This window comes from Pyrgilauda ruficollis, unplaced genomic scaffold (genome assembly GCF_017590135.1).
Source record: "Pyrgilauda ruficollis isolate IOZ18807 unplaced genomic scaffold, ASM1759013v1 scaffold37, whole genome shotgun sequence".
In the NCBI taxonomy this organism is placed as follows: Eukaryota; Metazoa; Chordata; class Aves; order Passeriformes; family Passeridae; genus Pyrgilauda; species Pyrgilauda ruficollis.
Window position 1 is genome coordinate 5252260 of NW_024525156.1, and position 21260 is coordinate 5273519.

Below are 21260 nucleotides of genomic sequence, written 5' to 3' on the forward strand. Positions count from 1 at the left end.
GTATAATTTAAAGAAGGCTTTAAATCCAAGTCCATATGAACAGAATGTAAACCAGTTTATTTAATTTTTAGAACAGAGAAAACTCAAAATGACTAAGCCACGACAGAAAAGCAGGTTTGATAAATCAATGTCCTCCTACTGCTGTTGCCTTAGAGGATGTGCCTTTACTCTTGTGTTTTTGGTTTCTGTTAAATCAGTGTCTTGCTGGAAAAAACATATTCGTGTGTACTCCTCTTCAGTCCTCATGGAGATGCTACTCATCTCAGAGGTGTGCTTGCTCCTGTTCATCCTCTTCTCTTCAGAGCCTGCTCACCAAGTCACTTCAGACTTACTCTGAAGTGTCCACCTTTTCTTCTGAAGCCCTGGTTATTCCAGGGGATCAAAGAATCTTACTCTCCTTCTTCCAGGGATTTGCCTGCTCTAGTCCTTTCTCTTTTTACAAGAACATGTTTCATAACGAAGTAAAAAAAAAAGCCCAAAAAACAACAACAAAAAACCAAAAAAACAACAATCCCAAAACACATTCTATCCACTATTTTAAATAACATTTAGATAAAGGAAGTTACTATAATAAAAAAAAAGGAACTCAGTCACAGCAAGAACACATGGGATAGTTATTTGATGTTTTTGAATAATTTGTTATATTTTAAAATAAGTGGGTTTTTTTATTTCCTAAAGTGATTCTTATAAGTTTTTGTTTTGAGTTACTGAGGTATTCCCTTCATGCTGTTCTCATAATATTTTCTTTTAATGATTTAGTTTAATTACTTGATGGCTTTCAGCTTTCTGCAGCTGAATTCTATCTATCTATCTATCTATCTATCTATCTATCTATCTATCTTCTATAAATGTATAGATACCTACAGGGATAGATACATGGTTTTTCTGGTTAAGATTCTACAGTTTAAGGAAACCAGTAGTATGGAAAACAGAAAACCAGCAACACTGATAAGGGGAAGACAAAAATGTACAGTATTAAATATTGGTATCCAGAACAGAAAGAGGTTGCTCCTTCAGCACATCATGATTAAAGCCTTGATCCTTACAGGCACATTAACTTTGACATTAACATAAAAATTCCTGGCTTTTAACAAGAGAAAATAACCAAAAATTTTTCTGTTGGTTAATTTACTCTCTATAGAATGTATTATTCATCACTATCCTGCAGAGCCAAAGCCAAGATACAGTACAATATCAGCATGGTTGCAGTTAGCCCAAACATCGCTTTCCTTCAAAGGCAAAGTCCTCTGTGTGTTCACAAAGTTGCATGCAGACTCTGGTTTTACTTTAGCCAAGCAACAAAACACTGACCAAGTGAAGGGCAGGCAAAAGCTGCAGTGCAATTCACATTTCCTGAAGACACACTGTGGGTGATTAAAACAATGCAGGCTGCTTTGTCAAGAGATTCCACACACATAGCCATAACAAGTGTTATGTAATTCTTTGCAATTGTTTACGTTACATATTTTTGAGAAGAAGCTAAGTCATACAGCAGGCTGGAACAGTGATGATAGGGGTAAATCCTCCAACCCGAGATGATTGATTACTGCAAGCAGGGAATAAAGAGCTAGTGTTTCATATCAGATGTAAAAGAAAAGAACATATGTATTAAATAGAGTGGGGAAACAGCTGGTCCTTCAGCCTTCCTTTTATGCAAGGACAAGGATCTGTTCTGAGGATTTGCAGTCTTAGAAATGTTCTAAGTTCTGAACTTTTCCCTCTGCCTTTCCACATAGGAATTAAAACACTAACTCAGTGCAACAGCAGTAGGGTGTATTTGGGAGGGGGGCCATCTCTGTATCTCACATTCAAACAGCATTCATTGCACGGTCTGATTCAGCTGAGGATATCTCACTAAGCAGTGTTGGTCACACCACATGTCTCTGAGACTCCTGCAGATGAATACACCTGGATTTGTCATAGGCACTTCACACCTGCCCTCCCTTCCCCTTTCCAGATGAGACCGGCAATGCTGTTTACTGAAGAGAATACAAATGCATGCAGGAAATAAAGACTATGGAGACAAGAATTATGGCCCTCTTAGAATTTCTTTTTATCTGGGCCAAGCTCAACTCTCCTCCCTCATACTAGACTGCTCCTAGAAATTAGTCATTTGAGTTTGGCGGCAGATGAGTAACAACTTTATTTCATAAGTGGATGAGAAGAAAGTGGTATCAGCAGGGACCTCAGAGTTCACTCCTCCCACAGACATCTGGTCTGTCACCTTTAGGAGTGCAATCCAGAAAGTTCCACAGGACCACTAGTCCACAATGAATATGAATGAATTGACCCATAGGTTCATGGTCAGGAGGTAATTTTTGTTGGAAAAGAGTTATGAGCAATCTCAGGCATAGCTGAGTTTTTAAGAGAAGTCAAACTCTTCCTCATTCCTTATTCATCTGAGTTTTTGACAGTTTTATGGGTAAACAGCTGATATTAATGACTTTCTTGAATTTTCTATTGATTTGCAGCATCATTGTTCTTGTGTTGAGTCTTGTTCTTCCATTTATATTTAAAACCAGAAAATAACAAAAATATAATTTTGTGCATTTTGAATGTTATCTCTGTTTTGTCACATAGGAACAAACTACTCAATAAAACTGAGTGGGAAGTGGTTGGATGTAACCCCAGGCAACATATCTGAAAATGTCAGATGAATACATCAGTGTTTCACAGCAATCTCCTGCTGTGAAGGTTTCCTCATGTTTCATTTAAATAGACAGTTTTGTTGCCATATAAAACACTAGGAATACTCAGAGTTTGAATTTTGCTTTGAACAGAGAATCTTTGAGAGGATTAGGGAAGAATTCTCATAAGAGCATCGCAAAGAAGCACACAAAATATGTACACATATTACACACACACATGCAAAATTATATGTATATTTAGTGATAACTGCACCATAATTTTGAGCCTGATATCTTTTTTTTTGATAGAAGCAGTAACAGAAGCTTTCACTTACCATGTAATCCAGCCATACTGACATAGATGCAAATCAGATGGCTGCGTGTACAAGTGCTGCTTAAAAAGATTTTGGGTTTTTTCTGCAAATACTTTGCAACATGCTGCTTATTTTCCTGCTGTTGACAGAAAATGGTAAAAAGCCATCACAGAAAATCAGGTAAATTCATGATCACCTAAAAACCTCTTAGGAGTTCTAGTTTTATTTTTTTTTTTTTAAATTTTTTTTTTTTTTTTTTTTTTTTAAATAATGTCCTGACTTCAGCAGGGATAGAGTTAATTTTCTTCACAGCAGCTGGTAGGAGACCATGTTTTGGATTTTTGCTGAAAACAGTGTTAACTCAGGGGAGTTTTAGCAATTGCTGAGCAACCCTTACACAGAGCCAAGGCATTTTCTGCTCCTCACCCTACCCCCCCAGCGGGGAGAATGAGGTCGGGACAAGGAGTCGGGAAGGGCCACAGTGGGACAGCTGACCCTGGTTGACCAAGGAGACATTCTATACCGTATGGAATCTCATGCTTAGTATATAAAGCTGGGCAAAAGAGAAAGAAGGGGGAGACAGTGGGAGCAATGGTGTTTGTCTTCCCAAATCACAGTTACATGTGATGGAACCCTGCTTGGGATGGCTGAACACTTGCCTGTCCATGGAAAATGATGAATGAATTATTTGTTTTGCTTTGCTTGTATGTGTGGCTTTTGCTTTTCCTTTTAAACTGCCTTTATATCAATACCCGAGTTCTGTCACTTTCATTCTTCCAATTCTACCCCCCCATCCCTCTGGGGAATAGGAAACATTAAAAGCTGCCATTTGCCCCTTCTGTTACACAATTTCCAAATTGTGCACAAAGACAGATTAATTGTTGCTTCCTAAACAGAGGAAGTGTGAGTCCTTAGTTTCTAAATTATGTAAAACACACTGAGGTTTGGAGTGAGGTCCAGCTATGTTTGCCTGTCTGTGATTTCACATACAAAGCTTTTAATGTTGACCCTTTCCTACTAAAATAGAACCCATAAGAGGCGATGGGACTGTGCACATCTTTAGCTTAAAACAGGACATGGCTTACTGCAAGATGTGCAGCAAAATGAAGTAATCAGTCAACTATTGTGGCAATTGCTTTATGTTCTGTTATGTTTTGCACTTTGATTGGTGCTAAATGAACTCTAATGAGATCTACCTAAAACAAGCCAGGAGGGAGAGCAAAAGGTGGGGAGTAAAGAAAGGAAATTCAGGAGGCTGGGTTTAGACTTCAGAATTCATTGGGGTTTTTATGTATCTTTAAACCCTAAACACAAAACTCACTATTACTCAGCTGTTCATGGGGAACAAAATGAGCATAAGAATCATTGATGCAAAGACAGCCGATTCATGTGTAGTTGGATGTTTCTGTGCATTCCACATTTCTATGAGGAGTGAGCCATTCTTATAAATCTCTCAAATAATGTGTCTTGGTAGCAAAGATCTTTGCCACTTCAGTTGCTTTTGTTAGCAGAACTGTCTGAAAAATAAAGCTTTTGATCCATAAGAAATTGGCTTTTTGTTTATTACCCAGTAGTGGAAATTCCTGTATCTGTATACAGTGAAACTGATTTCTGCAAGAAGGCCTTGTGGTAGGATTCAACACTAAATGAAAGAAAAAGCAGGGTTTGCCTTGTTTATACCATCTATGTTGTTATAAACCTCATTTAATATCTGAAGCTGGACTGCATCAAAGTTCACTGGAAAAATGTCCTCAGACCTCTGGCTGGATTGAGGTATTTTGACAGCGAAGAAGAAAAGGACATCAGCAATACAGACCCAAGGAGGGGTGATACCAAATAGCAAGTGATGGATGATTTTCTGTGTAGAATACCTAGGTAAGAGCCAAAGCTGTTGTGAGTTGTACACAGCAAGAAGGTATCAGCCTCTTATTGTTAATGAATGTTTTGAATGGTATCTGCCACAGTTCTGGGCTGTACCTCTACAAAATCTGAAAATGATAGAGAGAAAAATTATAAAAAGTCAAGATGTTGAAGAAGTAGCCACAGAGGAATGATAGAATGATAAAGTAAGTGAAAGGATGAATTTTCCTTTTTTTTTTTTTTTTTTTTTTTTTTTTTTTTTTTTTTTTTAATGGGGGCAATACTAAATCTGTGAAAGACTGACATTATGGAGTGAGAAGGTTAAGTCAAGGTATTACATGGGAATGCAATACAGATGTGATGATATGATATCTTAAATTACCACTAAACATTAAACACAGCCAAGAAGCAAGCTGTCCATGGAGTCGCCATATTTCTCAAAAACTACAAATATAAGTATCAGAAAAATTGCTTCCCACAGAAAAGTTCTGTATTTGCAGACACTTGAGCACAATGCTTAAAAGCTTTCTGCCTTCCTTTGTGCTTTAGAGAGGAAACATATTCTACCTCTAGAGTTATTCTAAAATTAAAATATCTGAATTGCTCTGGAGCACAAGGGCCTTTTCAGTTCAGCCACTCTTGCATCTCAGTTTGATATTGCTGAAAGAGTGAGTAGGTAGCAATCAAATTCCACACCTCTCTGATACCCTTTGAGAGGAAGCAGTTGTGCTTCTAAACAGAGCTCTGCTGAGCAACAGGGAGTTTACTGTTAAATGCTGTTGCAAATATATAATTGAATTGCTTTCAATGGCTGCTGCAAAAGCAATCTATGCCTCTAGCTCATGGAATAAAACCTTAGAGCAAAACAGTTTAATAAAATACATTGCTTCACTGTGATACTTCTAATTTTGTGTGTTCTATTGGGATTTCTTTTTAAAGTATGAAACTTCTTTATATTTATTAGCTTTCCAGAAAATTAGCAACAGTAATTACAAAATCCTTCTTAGGTTCGCAGGTTACTCTGATTTTATGCATGGTTAACCTGTAGAAAATACCTTTGCTTCCTTGGGCTTCAGCTGCTTTTGTATCCTAATGAAGACCCAGGGATAAAATAACAACAACTGAGCATAGTTAAGTATTTCATATTGAATTACAGGGATACAGGGAACTTCCTGAAGTGTGTATTTTCTGAGAACTGTTTGTGCAATGCTTTTGTTCTGTATACAGACATTAGTATTAGGTTTGCACAACTACCTTGAACATATAAATGAAAATTGAGTTTCTTTATAATTTTTTTCTAGGTAGGTGCCAAGAGATACACTAGTGCTTGAGAGGCTAAAATTTAGAGAGGAAAAATTATGACAGTGTGCTCTTTTGAAGGAATCTAAGTGTTTTGCCTTTCCATATGTTTAATTCTATATTTTATTGACTAAATTGTATGTAATTCTATAATATTCTATATGCAAATATTTATATGTATCCTGTGTGTTTGATAGAAACTTAAGCCATTCACCTTGTACAATGTTTAATAATATTTTATTCAATTCTACTCAAGAGATCACTAACAATAGCAGATATCTGGCTAAAATGATCAAATTTTTGAGTAGTTTCAACTAATTATTGTAATAAATTTTGGTACATTGAAACTTGAAACACCATGAGGATACTCTAGGGTAGTCTTTTGCTGTGTGCTAGAAAGCATTCATTGGTTATAGAAACTTTTGAAATTATTTAAGCCTTTATCAGAGATCTTATGCACTGTTTTGGGAATTTTATTTTGAAACAGTGATTGCACTGGTCTGATTTGTACTGTCCTTTTCACTGTCATGTAGGTTTTCCACAGAGCATACCTTGTATGTGTTAATTACTAGAAGTGGTTTTAAGGGCCTGTTAACTTCATTGACTTTATGTAATCCAATAACTGCCAGTACTTATATGGCACTGCTAAAAATGACCTTGAGATTTAAATTCTTGGTACCATTCATTTGCAAACCAAAGTCCATGGCACATCAATTTCATAAAGCAAAGTCTGGAGACAGATACACAGAAAAGTAGGAATAGGGAACATAATAAAATGAATAATTTTGAGGGTTAGATTTAAATAATCCCTGTGAAATTCAGGAGCATAAAGGTCAGTTAGCTTATTTAGCAAAGCACACTGAATAATGTGTAAACAATTTTGTAGTGAATAGAAAGACTCACCAATGACTGAAAATTAAAAATATTGAACAATGGGTTCACTAGGAGCAAAGGTAGTTGGGAAATTGAAGGTTATATTGAGATAATTCTTTTTATTTTGTGAAGAGAGGTTTTAATCAAAAGAAGAAACCCAGGAGGCCTCTACCTGGTAATTTTTTATTTCAGAAAGAAACAAGTAATAAATACTTTGAGACAAAAGAGTCACAATTCTTCTGTAACACTTATATGAAGCACTCTACAATATACTACTTGAAATCTTCCAAGTATTTATTCTGTGAGTACCAGCAAAATTCTTGTGCATTAGTCTACCTTCTCCTTGACCTCTGAACAGCAATATATTTATATAACACATATCTGAGCTTCAGAGAATAATAACGAGCCAAGTGACCACTGGTAAAAAAAGTGGTAAAGAAAAATTTCCTTTGATGCATCTTTTCCGGGAATACACTGTCACATGAAAATTTTCATTCCACTATGCCATAAACCAAAGCATTACAACAAACACAAGGTGGTCAATAATACATAATTACAGAAAAAAGACAAATGTTTCAATTAGAAAAACTTGCCCTGGAGGCATTTTTAAAAGGTTCTTGGCATCAAGTCTTCATGTAGAGATATAAATCCTGCAAAATCAATATAAATCAATGTTGTGGCATCAAGATGTACTCCTAGACTAATAGAATAGCTTGGTTTGGAAAGGACCAGTAAATGTCATCTAGTCCATCCCCCTGCAATGAGCAGGGACATCTTCAACTAGATCAGGTCACTCAGGTCTCCATGCAGCCTGACTTTGAATGTTCTTGGGGATAGAGCATCTGCCATCTCTCTGGGCAATATGTTCCAGTGTTTTACTACATTTGTGATAAAAAAATTCTTCATTATTCCTAGGTTAAATCTATCATCTTTTAGTTTAAAACTTTGCCCCGTCACAACAGGTCCTACTAAAACATATATCCTAATTTTTCTCATAAGCCCCTTTTGAAGGGTCTTGTCGGAGGTCCAAAGGACCTCAAGGAGGTCTCCCTGGAGACTTCTCCAGGATGAGCAGCTCATTCTCTCTGTGTCTTTTCTCATAGGAAAGGATCTCCAGCCTTCTGCTCACTATTATGGCCCTCCTCCAGACTCTCTCTAATCCTCTGGTCCGTGTCCTTCTTATGCTGGGGGCTCCAGAGCTGGACACAGCACTCCAGGTGGGGTCTCACCAGAGGAGACCAGAGGGGAAGAACCCCTGCCCCGTTCCTCAGGGTTGCCCTCAATCCATTCTCCACCTAATCTGTATTTGTGTTTGGGATTGCCCTGACCCAGGTACAGGACTTGGCCTTTGTCGTAGAAGTTGCATGGGGCCACCTCTTAAATTTGTCCAGGTCCCTCTGGATGGCATTCCTTACATCAGGTGTGTCAGCTTGGTGTCACTTGGTCTTGCCAGCAAACTTGCTGAGGGTGCATCCATCTCACTGACTATGTGATTGATTTAGATTAAGCAGGGCTGGTGCCCATATGGACCCCTGAAGGACACCATTTGCCACTGACAACCCTCTGGAGATTGAGCTGTTGACCACTAGTCTCTGGATCAAACCATCCAACTAAATCCTTGTGCACTGAACAGTCCATCCATCCAATCTATCACTCCAGTTTGGACAGAAGAATGATGTGGGGGGCTTTGACAAAGGCTTTACAGAAGTTCAGATAAATGACACCCTTGTCATTTATCTTGTGTTCCTTTGTCCACTGATGTAGTCACTCTGTCATAGAAGGCCACCAGGCTGGTCAGTCAGGACTTGCCCTTGGTTGAAGCCATGCTGTCTGTCCCAAATCACATTCATGTGTCTTAGGAAAAGTTCTGGGAGGATCTGTTCCATGACCTTCTTAGGCACAGAGGTGAGGCTGACAGTTGGGTAGCTCTGAGGGCTCTTTTCTTGGGTTGTAATGGGAATTACAGTCAGTTAAATGAATTATTCAAAAATGAGATGTTCACACAAAATAAAATATTTTTTTCTGTTAAACAGAAAGTAAGGCAAGGTTCTTTAATCCTTTCCTAACGCATTTTAAAATTGTGGGAGTATCTAACACAATATTGTTGAAATAATAGATCAATTTGATGTTATTCGATATTGCAAAAGGCAAATTATAGGTTCAAGTGTAGTGTGAAATATTTCTGAAACAAACATGTAGCAAGCATGGGGAAAAGAAAGATAACCTGTCACCATGAGATATAAGCAGAACTCATACAGAGGTACATGTGGCATATAATTTTCACATTTTAATTTGATAATGCCCTTAGTGCCCCATATTCTTGTTCTATTCATTGATTGTTATCATTATGCTCAATTCTACTTAGGAAATTTGCCATGACTCTTAGAACTATGACATGTGACACTAAGGATTTTGATAGGTTTAGTAACACAACTGACAGCTCATTTGCAGTTTTCAGATTAAAGCGCTCTGTGTCAGTCCTTCAAAAAGATAAACATGCACAGATGTCAACAACTGCACACAGAGAGTGAGAATTTTATGGCAATATCTACTTTGCTAAGGACAGGGTAGAAAGCTCAGGGTCTCATAAAACAGTGAGCAGTAAACCTCCTTACTAGAGGTTAGGAAAAAGAGTGAAAACTTGTATTCTAGTTCACATAATGCAGGTAGGGTGATATAAACCATGCAACTTTGACTGTAAGTAGGTGTATCTGCTACTGTGGGAGCTTCTCTGTGAGCTGGAAGATCGTTTAGGATGTCAGCATTCAGAGCACAGGACCACAGTTTTTTGTCTGTGGTCGATGCAACCACCTGCTGTTTTCATTACCTGGCTTCTTAGAAGTTATCTCTTGATAACGGAAAAGTATGGGGAGTCATGTGCTTTATATTGTCTGTTTGCTGTGTTATGTTTTGTCATGTCATGTCATGTCATGTCAAGTCATGTCATGTCATGCTATGTCTTGGTGACTTAGTGCACTCTTGACCCCAAATGCCTTAGTTCTGCAGACTGTATGTGTGCTGGCAGTTACCAGGAATTACAAGGCAATCAAACCCATGGGGACAGGGTCCTTGCACACTGCCAAAATGCTGGCAGAGCCACCAATATTACAACAGTTTGCACCATCTGAGGAGCTGCCCCTGTATGTGGAAGTCATGACCCATGAACCACTATGAGCAAAGCACCCTTAACAGTAACATGTTGTACATGTACTTTGTAAGATGCTTGCCCAGAAAAATGGATTTCAACATGAATTCTTCTGGTGTATTACATGAAAGTGTTTACTGTATCAATACCTCCTTATAAGAAGCTGTATTTTAAAAAGCCATTTACTGTTTCTGAAGTAATGGTGCAACCCTTTTCAGGGCTACTTATCTCTTTCAGAGTAACACCTTTATGTATTAGTTTTACAGAGCTAATGGGTTAATTGCACTGATGTTGTAATTATGTTTTATGTGACTCAGGTATGCAACAGCTGTTGACCTTTTTAGTGCCACCAAACCAGATAAGGCTGATACACCACAAGAAGAATAGCTCACACTAAGCATTTTAAAAGTGGATAAATCATATAAATACTTCATTAGCCTTCAGTCTTCCATACACACTCATTAAATAAAAAAGCATGTTACAAAGATTGCTCAAGGTTAAGCAACAGCTACAAGAGCAAAATGAACCTATAAATGCATAAATGAATTTTAAATTAATAAAAAAAAAGTTTATTTGTTCCTATTAGGAAACATTCCTATTGGGATTTTGTTATCTTCCATTGGTGGTTGTTTATGCTACTGCAACATGCTGTAACAGTAATTTCCTATGATATAGACTTAATACCCCAACTCTGGGTTAAATAAATGCTGTTACAACCATTTTCAACTCCTTTTGAAAATGATAGTTTGTATAAGCATGTCCTTAAGGTGAAGGAAACCTAAAGATGTTCTATATCAAGGAGAGTGTATTACACATCACATTTTTACCCTGTTTCTGCTGCAGTTGCCCATTGAAAACAGCTCCATGTTCAGTGTATGTGCTGAGCTTTGTGGATATCTAGTTGGAGTGCCACTGACTTAATTTAATTTTTTTTTTTTCAGGATTCACTTCATGCAGCTTCATTAATGAAGAAATGAAGATATGGAAATAACCTTTTCCAAGAAATCATCTAGACTTAACCCCATGCACTGAGGAAGGAGAAGACCATTCCTGACACTGGTCTGTCTCAAACACTGAAGAACACTTGCCCTGTTTTTCCCTAGCTTTTCTGTTTCAGTCCTCTACCATCGTACAGTAGAAAAGCTTTTCCCACCACCCCACTAACAAGTATTTTTGTAGGTTAAGTTCATTTTTCCGGTCACACATTTACTGTGGTCACAAATACTAATTGTATCTCTCTCTCCTGGTAGCTTATATTTTTAAAAGAAATCCTAATTCCTTCAGACTAGACAGAGAAAGCTCACTATGCAATTTGCAATTTACATTAACCCAAGCTGAACGTAGAGCCAGTCCAAACTGGACACAGCTTCAACTATGACCTTTGAGCTGAAGGAAGGGGAAGAGCAGAGTGAAGTCTCTATCATCCCAGTGCCTCCCTGCTGGTGCTGTGTGACTGACCTCTGGGTTTTTCCTCCTAACTGTAGACTCTATTCTTCTGGGTTTCTGTGAGCATGTTTGGACACTAATGGTCAAGGCAACAACTGCCCTAGAAAAGAAGCAGGAGTGCTGAAAGGCCCTTTGCATCAATAATTTCTTAGATGTAGTTTACATTTTTAAGTTAAGGTTGTTAAAATAAGAAAATCTGGTAGGACTAGTTTGTTTGCTAGCAGACACTTTATTTCCTTTATCTTGGATATTACACCTTGGTACACACAGACCTCTGGGGAATGCATGGATTCTAGAAGTCTCCTGAGTGACACAGGAGCAATGTGAGTGAAGAAAGCTCCAGGGTGGAGAAGGTAGACAACTAGAATTCAGTGAAATCTTTTCCAGCCAGTACTCATTGATTTTAACCCTGTCTTATGCATCTGCAATTTCTGTCTCATTTGTTTCCAAGCCTTTAGCTTCTGCAATGAAACAGGCAAAGATTCTACTAATAGATATTTCTTCACCCCTTTTTAATAAAAAGACAATCAGTACAGCAGTTCTACTTCATGTACCGAGTAAGACAGTGTCCTAAGGGAAAAATGCTATGTGAACATGTAATCAGAGATTGTATTGCAAATCATATGTAGAAGAAAATAGAAGACAATGTCAAATAAACAGTGTTCCTACCTTTGGTTTCATACTTTCTAAATTTTTTGTCTAGTTTCTTGTGTTTAAGCACTGGAGGTGCTGGGAAAGGCACTTGCAGGTAGGGGGAGTGCTTTTCAATCCCTACATGACCAGTAACAAACAAATCTTGGTGTTACATAAGTCAGATCATGGATCTCTTAAACTTACACATACAAATGTGCACAGCCAAATGCACTAAAAAGCAAACTCCCCAAAGCAAAGCTGTCCACATAAGCAAAGTCTCTACATTGCCTGGGGAAAATGCAATTGAACTGTGGGAAGGTGTTTTATGAATATCTGACAAGTAACAGGGTAATTCTGTTACATTAACCAAAAACTAAAAATAAATCTACCAAAAAAGAGAAAGATAAATAGGACGTGAGAGTACTTTCTATTGGTAGAAATTTTTAAATAGAATGGCACATCAAACTTGTGGGCATTTATTCTGTGTGAATGTTTGTTGAAAATGGTCATTGGTAAGTTTCGCTGTACAAATATTGTGTTAAGGAAATTGGGAAAGTTACATTTTTCTGTATCTCTCCAGTAAACATCTGGGGAAATGTCAGAGCTTAATGGTAATCCAGGGCAATAAAATGAAAAAATAACAGTGATTCTTCACCTTCACATTTGTTTTCCATGTTTCCTTTGCTCAATTCCTAGAGGGTTTCCAAGCACAGTTTGATTTGGACTGAAAAAAACACCCAGATTTCCCTGAGGAGCTAGTACAAAAATGTAAAGGACATAATGCACTGTTTGGATGTGGTTGAGAAGACGTCAATGCCATCAGGTCCAGCATGAGCAGTGACACACTAATGTTCCATCTGATCATCCAGGTGTTTTCCTGACAGACTGGCAAAGTTTCTGCTACACTTATCTTGACTGTGGAAATGTTTTTGACATGTGTGTCATGATCAGAACAAGAGATTTGGTTTGTTATCATGCTTTACCAGCAGGATAGCAGTGGGGCTGTCCCAAAGGTAACCTCAGAGAAAACCAGTACCATGATTTGATTTTTTAACCCTTTTCCATTTTTTTTGATCTTCCTTTTCTCTGCTTTTGTACCATCCTTTCTCCATTCCAGCTTCCTCCCCAATAAGCAACCCACTCTTAATTATTTCCTTCCCATTGATCCTGATTTTACTACACCAAATTTCATATTTCTAATACTTTTAACTTGAATCCAGGTAAGTTCTACTACTAATATGCATATTACATAGATACTGTCTGCCCACACTAAGGCTTCACTTCACAAAAGGTCTGATATTCCCCTTCCATGATATGCAAAGTCTGGCCATTTTTCTCAATTGACTTCCTGTGAAGTCCAGTCACCTTTCACAGTGTTTTATTTAACTTTTGGCAGCTTTTTATACTGTTATCTGTCACATCCTACAGCTTCTAATACCATATGCTGTAGTCGTCCTTTTTTTTTTTTTTTTTGTGGGGTAAACTCAGCAACCTGATAATTTGCAACTGCTCACAACTAATGTAAGACTTATATTCTGGTGAACAAGCAACAAAGTTATTCTGTTGGAACTGTCAGGTAGAATGAATAAATAGTTAATTGTCCATATGTTTATTAGCAGAGAAGAAAACAGGAAGCCACTAGACTAGATACCTGCAAGGAATGCTGTCTGCACTGCTCTTAATAATGAACAGTGGGGAAGGGCCTGATTTGGTGTGGTGTGTATAGCAAACACTTGCAGACTGTTTGAAAGGTGACTCTGAAGCAAAACTTAGAGCATATCTCAGCAGCGTTTTGAAAAGCTGAGTAACAATTTTTTGTCTCATGGATAGAAGAAAAATTATTTTGGACTATCCTCTTTTGTATATAAACAGGACTGCAATTAACTATTTGTGATGTCTCTATTAACAATGACTAGTGTAGTGTTCATGGTTTTTCAGGATAAAGGTGGATGGGGCTGTCCCACAGTGAAGAGTGCTGTCACGCTTTGGAAGAAGATCCTAATGATAACAAAAAGAATAAAAAACAAGTCATAAGCCTGGACTTTGAGTAGTGCCAGTATTTTTTCATTAGAAGGGCAGAAACCAACTTCTAATCAGCAATGCTCAGCACAAGAAACTTGTAATTAATCCTGTACCAGGGTATCAGCTTGGAAGAGCCATGGAAGATGTCTCTGATCACCAGAAAGAAGCAGATGATGGACACAAATGTCTTCTCTTTCGGGGTGTAATCAGATAATGCATCGTCCTGGAAGCCACTGTAAAGTGGAATGGTGGTTTTCCTTTTGCCATTTGTTAATGTTAAAGTCACTGAAAAATAATCAGTGTTGTGGAAATTTGTTGTTCTTTGAGGATCTGGATGGCTGCTTGGTAGAGAAGTGAATTTAGTTAGGAGATGGTTTTTGCACAAGGATGAAAGAATGAAAGGGTAAGAAGAACACAGATTTGCAGAAGAACAAAGATTTTGATGCTGCAAACTATGGAAAAACTCAACAAGTGAGGCCACATTGAACCACAGGGCTTTCCATTTCTTTCCCTTTGTGAAACACGAGTCACAGTGGGCATGCTGAGTCTTTTAGATCCTGTTATGTAGGTCGGGGTGTTTAGGGAAATAAAGTTGGAGAGAGTTGGAAAGAAGCACTAATTTCAGTACAAAGGTAAAAGTTGTATTAAGAAGCAGAACCTTCCTCTAACTGTTTTGCAGAGTTTAAGTGACTTCCCTAAGATCCCTCAAGTTTCTGAATATTTTCTAGAGGTTTTTTCACATTCCTTACAATGTCAAGGAGATCTGTCACTGCTTCAAATTTAAAACCTGTAAGAGTCCTGGGAAAAAACCAACATATAAAGTGTTACTGGGGAAGGTGGCTTCAGTCAATTTCTAGTTAAGGAAATGTAAACTTTCCCTGTGAGAACAGCATGTTAAAAACCCAATAAACTACATCAGTACTAGATAAAATTGGGATGTTCTGCCAGCATTCAGACCCATGGGATGCAGCAATAAATGAACAGAATTTGCCCATGATTATGCTCTGTTTGATACTTCATATGACATTGCAATAAACCTTGAGCTCCAAGAACATGTTTACAGCAGTGAATCAATATTGTGGCTGCTACTAGATTCAGGTTCCTGAGATGATATTTCATTGATAAAGTCATATCACTGGTTGCTTAATATTTGTTTCAGTGTTCAGGTGGCTTAGCATTAAAGAAGGGGCACCAAAGTAGAAAACAAACTGACCACGGATAATAAAAAACATTGCTAATTTTTCTGTATGCTAGAGGTCTGGGGAAAGTTAGGTATGACAAATTTATGAGATTCTGAGCATTACCTGGGAAGCCAAGTGTATCATTCAAACAGGATAAGAGAAGGCTTAATGCAGTAGGTGACTTATGATGGAAATCAACACCATGTCAAATCACCTACACTGTTGCAAGACAAATTGCAGGCATGATGGAGAAAGGAATTTTATATTGTCTGTTCACTGAATTTTATGCCAACAGCTTTACAGTTTTCATTTGTGATCAGATTTTCCTTTTTGAAGGTAAACGCAGTCAGAATCAAGAATTAGCTAGCCATGTCAAAAAGGGCAATAGGGTTCTCTATGTCTTTAAGGAAGAAGGAATTAAATGGCAACCAGCTCCTTCCCAATACAAATACCTTTATCAGGAAGTTAGTTCCTCAACTGGTCGTCTTTCTCTTCTTTTTTACTCCCCTCTCATAGTTCAGTGGGACTAGAAATGTTTCTTTCTTACATGTCTTTTTAGTTAGCCTTTAAGCCAGTTACCCTTTGGATATGATTATGCAATACAAATAAATACTTGGCAAGTTGTCCTTATGTTTGGATGAAGATAAGATAAAAAATTGTCACCATAAAAATTATTTGTTACTGGGAAATATTTTCCAGAGAAGCTGTGGAATCTCCATCCTTGAAGATCTTCAACCTTTATTTGAGGTCCTGAGCAAACAGATATATCTTTGAATTCAAGACATCCTTGGAGAAGGAGCTTAAACTGGAGATGTCCAAATTTACTTTCCAGAGTAAATCTTTCCATGGTTGTCTGATTCCAGTTACAAACTGGTAAATGAAAGCATAAGTTACCTTTAGGTGAGAAACAGTTTCTGTTATTAACATTGTGTCCTACTTTTAAAGTTATTGCAAATCCAGTCTGAGTACTTGAGGACCCCTATATGAAGGACATAAAACAGGCTTTGATATATGCAAAAAAAGAAGAAGATCTATAGCCCCTGGAAAGCCTGACTTCTCTCTAACAAGTTGTTAGCTAGGTTTTCTAAGTCCAAGACTGTAATTTTAGCATCTGAGATAGCAAAGATACTCTCCATCAGATTTCAGAACAACCCAAAGTCTGCAATCCTTCTTAGCACACTAATATCTAGAGTTCCACTGCTGACAATGTAATTGTCCTATAGCTCAAGATTTGGTCAGTCTTATTGATGCTGTAATGTTCTTGGTGCTAATGGAAAGTTAACATTGTGACAAAACAAATTATATCACTGCATACAGAGAAGACTTTTAAATACTAAATTAAAGAAAATTTTCACTGTTAATACAATCAGTAAGTTAAAGTCTTTGCTCAGTCACCTACCAAGTAGAAAAAAAAACAAGTACAGTTTTTCAAGAGTTTATTATGGATTCCTGAGCTCAGTGTAAATTCAAGCAGCTTGTGCTGACTGTAATTGACTGGAGTGGGCAATTAATAGTAATAAAAAATAAGCAATTAAAAATTATTTGCAAACAATTAATCATTTCCGCTCCCAAAACTGAAGGCCCAGGTGTTGGAGATAATTATTAATTAGTGATCCATTTTATTTTATTTCTGGATATGCTATCCTGAAGGATTTGTCAGCAGAGAAAGTGTATGCAGCATTCTCCTCTTGGCAGAGGGAGGGCAGATAAGTGGAACACAGCTTTGACTCAGTTATTAAGCCATAATTAGTAGAATTGTCTCTCTGCTTTTCACCTAATATAGTTGATAGCTGGGAAAGAAAGTCTGAAAATAGAACTGATTGCCCTGGAAATAAAGTAATTATGAAATTAGATTATAGCAAGGAATCCCTTTTGGTGTCAAGCTCACTCACTTTCACTACCTGTGTGTGCTAGTCAGAAAGTTATTCTCCAGAGATCACCTCAAGAAGAAAATAACAACATTCAGAATCAGATTTCTACCGCCTGAACAAATTAGAGACTAATATGAAGTGTCTTTCCACTACATGTAGCTAATGAAAGAAAGGAAGGTTTTCAGACATGCTGGTGAGGAGAGTCACAAAAGCTAAATCATGCCAGACTAACTTAATCACCCTCTACAGCAAAAAAATATCTTCTATCAACACAGGAAGAGCAGTGGATGTTGTTTACCTGTATTTGAGAAAAGCGTTCAATGTTGCTTCCTTTAGCAGTCTCATGGACAAACTGGCGGGTTACAAAGTGGATGGGTGGCCTGTGAGATAGGTGGGAAATGGGCTAACTATGCTTTTTGAATATAGGTTGAACAGCTTTGTATGTTTGAATTCCTGATTAGTATTTTTGGAGCAATGCTTTATGCCACCAGAAATTAAACTCTATAAATGGCACAATATACAGTGAAAAAGTGCTTTCAAATACTTTGTATAATATTTAATACTTCTGCTTTACTAGGGGCACTATATAGTTTCCCAGCATGAGATTTTTGGAATGTAGGACAATAAATTAAGCAGCATTCTCAACCAAAATGATCCTAGGAGACGTGTTTCCCATGTAAATGAGTGGGGCAAAGATTCGTAACAGGTAGGGTATCAAACATTAAGTTGTCTAATATTAAAAGTAACTGATAAGAAAGAAATGCTCATATGCAAAAATACAAGAATTCCTGTTGAGGGCAGAACATAGACTCAGCTGGTTATGTCCCTTGAGAAAGAGGTTGAGGCTGATACTCTAAATGAAAATGAACTCTTGGGTAATACAGCAACCTATTGTGAGATGATAGACTGTAGTAAAGGGAACTTCTTTCCTAACTTCTGCAGACAATTAGCTTCTTCCCTCCAGCATGAAGTTTAATAACCTGTGTCATTATATTTCCTTGCATAGCCAGAATGCTAATGCTATTAATATTAAATTCAATCAGAGTGCTGAGTTGAAAAACTGCTTTCCAGCATGTCAGGACCTGTTCAGTTCACTACAGACAGAAATTACTCTGTCATAGCCTATTGACAGGCTGATGGATAACACCTTCTATCAACACATGTTTAGAAAAATAATGTCAAAATAATTTCACAAGAAATTAAATGATCTGTATTAAATGATGAGATGAATAAAGATATAATAAGCTGAAATTAGTGTTTAATCAAATAAATAGTTACCTTTACTACTGCCGAGAAACACATGGAGATTTCAGAAACATTCTCACTAAAGTAATTTTAAAAGTCTGAGGAAAAACATCCTTTTCTCTCTTGGTTCATTTCCTTAGGAAGTGGGACTACAATTTAATTCCCAGTCTCAGTCTTCCCCTCACTGACTGCAGAATGTGCTATTGCTCTAAAATGAATGCAGTTGTTCTGGAAGTGCTTTAATGTGGTGACAGAAGCTTTGGTGGACTTGTGATACAGTAACCAGAACCTTTTAATAGTTAAATCTGAAAACAGGCAGTTACTTTTTTCCAGGTTAAGTCTTGAGATAGGTTTTCTGACTCTGCCTGCTTCCTTGTGAAGCGAGGGCAAGATTTGGGCAACTTGGACAGATCAGCATTCTGCTCCCAACAACCAGCATAGGCTTGGAAGTGATCACTGAAACAGCCTTTCTAGTTTTGTGGTATGATTCACTGCAGGCACCAACAGTTGAGATATTTTCTCATAATTTTTTTTTTTTTTTTTTTTACCTCTAAGAAATTATTTCATTTAGATTCTAATTTCTCCATCCTCAGCATATTGAAAACAAATCGACAGGAACATCTTTTTTTTGAAAGTGTCCAATAGAATACACCCCACTCGTCTTTTTGTGTCTTCAGGGAAGTAGAGCCTCCTATAGAATTCCTCCTTGTTTTCTCTAGATTTTCTGCATTTTTTAATGGCCTAGCATGGGCCTCTTCTGCTTATCTGAAACTTGGAATTCTTATAACCATCTAGCATCCAGAGGTGAATTTGAGTCATCAGTGAAGGAATATGCTTTACTAGTTCTCGGAGCAGTTCTTGTATGTTGTTCTTTCTTTCAATAGAGGCTTTTCCAATTTTCTTTTCCATTTCTTATGAGTTTGTTTGGTTTTGTAATGTGTGGCATATTGCATTCAGTGATATGAGAGAGCAGTAACAGTGAGTCTCTCCAGTGGATGACAGAATCCTTCCTTGTGCTGTTTTTGATAGAATATGTTCCTATAAATATCCTGACACTTCATCTTTGCAGTATTTATTTAAAAATGATGGAAAAAGAATGCTGTTCCTAGGTGTTTTATTATTATTTTGAGTGCTGTGTCAGCCTGTCAAATATTGGCTGTAATTTCTTTAAGTCTTACTGAACCCTTAACTACTCCCAGGTTCACACTAATGGTATAAGGCAGTGTTATGCACAGACACCATTCCATGCTTTGCTTTTTCATTTGCCAGATTTCCATAGAAGATTCTACCAGCCTTACAAAATGTATCCAATTTTCCTGGTGAGATTGCTTTGGTAGCACACCTTTGACACACATCAAGGAAGACACATTTTGCTTTCACTACTGAGAGAGCTTGGTCTGGTGACCAGGTCTCAGTAAATGTGCCAAGGACACATGATGGGAACTAGCAGATCTCCTCGAGAAATACTTCCACCACACTTTCTTCTTATCTTCCTTTTGAAGCAGGTCTAAAACCCTGTTCAAAATATATTAATTGGGGCCACTGGCAAACAAAAAATGAGATTTCATCTTCAATATCTCTGAAAAGAACTAATGAAGCTCACTAGCAATAGAGTTATTATCTAATGATATTTTGTGTTGTCAAAGAAGAATAGCCAGAGAAGAAGAATAGCCAGACTAGGTGAGGATGAGGTGAGAATGAAGAAAAAAAAATGGCTAAAATAAAAATATCTTATTGTAAGAAAAAGCAAAGCAAAGGTGAAATATGGCATAGATTGCCTACAATAAATACTTCAGCAACAACTACAGAAATACTTGTGAGTTTTTCAAGGCCATTTTTTTAAACTAAACATAAATCCAAGAAGTTCTTTCTTCATTATTTAATGCCTTGACTCTCTTATGAAGCCTAATTTATGTGAAGTACTTAACACAAATTAGCTGTAAATCTGAAAAGAAACCGTATTGAAATATGCAAATAACATTACATTTTATAGCAAATACAGATTTTAATTAGTAATGACAAACATCTCCATTCTTGGGTTCTCAGGAAGGAATCTGGTTTTTTTTCTAAAGATTATTCTATTGATTTTTTTCTATATTTTTTCAGAGTTTTTTAGGCAAACTAACACACTTAAACAATTAATTATAGATATGAAAACATTAATGAAGCCTTGCTGACTGTGAAAGTCTCCTGTAGTTGATCTTTCTGATGTCTGATATGACTGAGACAGGCTTTCATGGGAAGAAAGTTTTCTCTTTAACTTATTTCTACAACATCTGTCAGAAAACATCTGTTTTAATATCTTCAATCAGTTCAAAAAGCACTGGGGCCAATTGTGCATCTGCAGCTATAGACTGTAATTGCTTGGGAAGCTAAGCTAATATCAGTAATTTAGGTGTCTGCCATGAAAAAAAAATCTTTTTTTATAGTGTTTTTTTTGCTGCTTTTTTTTTTTTTTTTTTCCTACTGATACTTCTTGCATACACTGGATATTTCTTACACCATAATTAAAAGAAACATAAAAAAATACTAGAACAAAAAATCTTTTGTTACTATTGCAAATCTTTCTCTGACATTGTGGTGTTACAGAAAAGGAGATGGAATATATGACCTTTATAGCGTCAGTCACTTTTTAAGTTAATTGGAAAAATCTCAGAATAGCTCCAGAGGAAAATTCTTTCAGAGCACTTTATGACTTGGCTTTTAGTGTTAAGTCTAGGAAATTGATGCATTTGAAGAAAGAG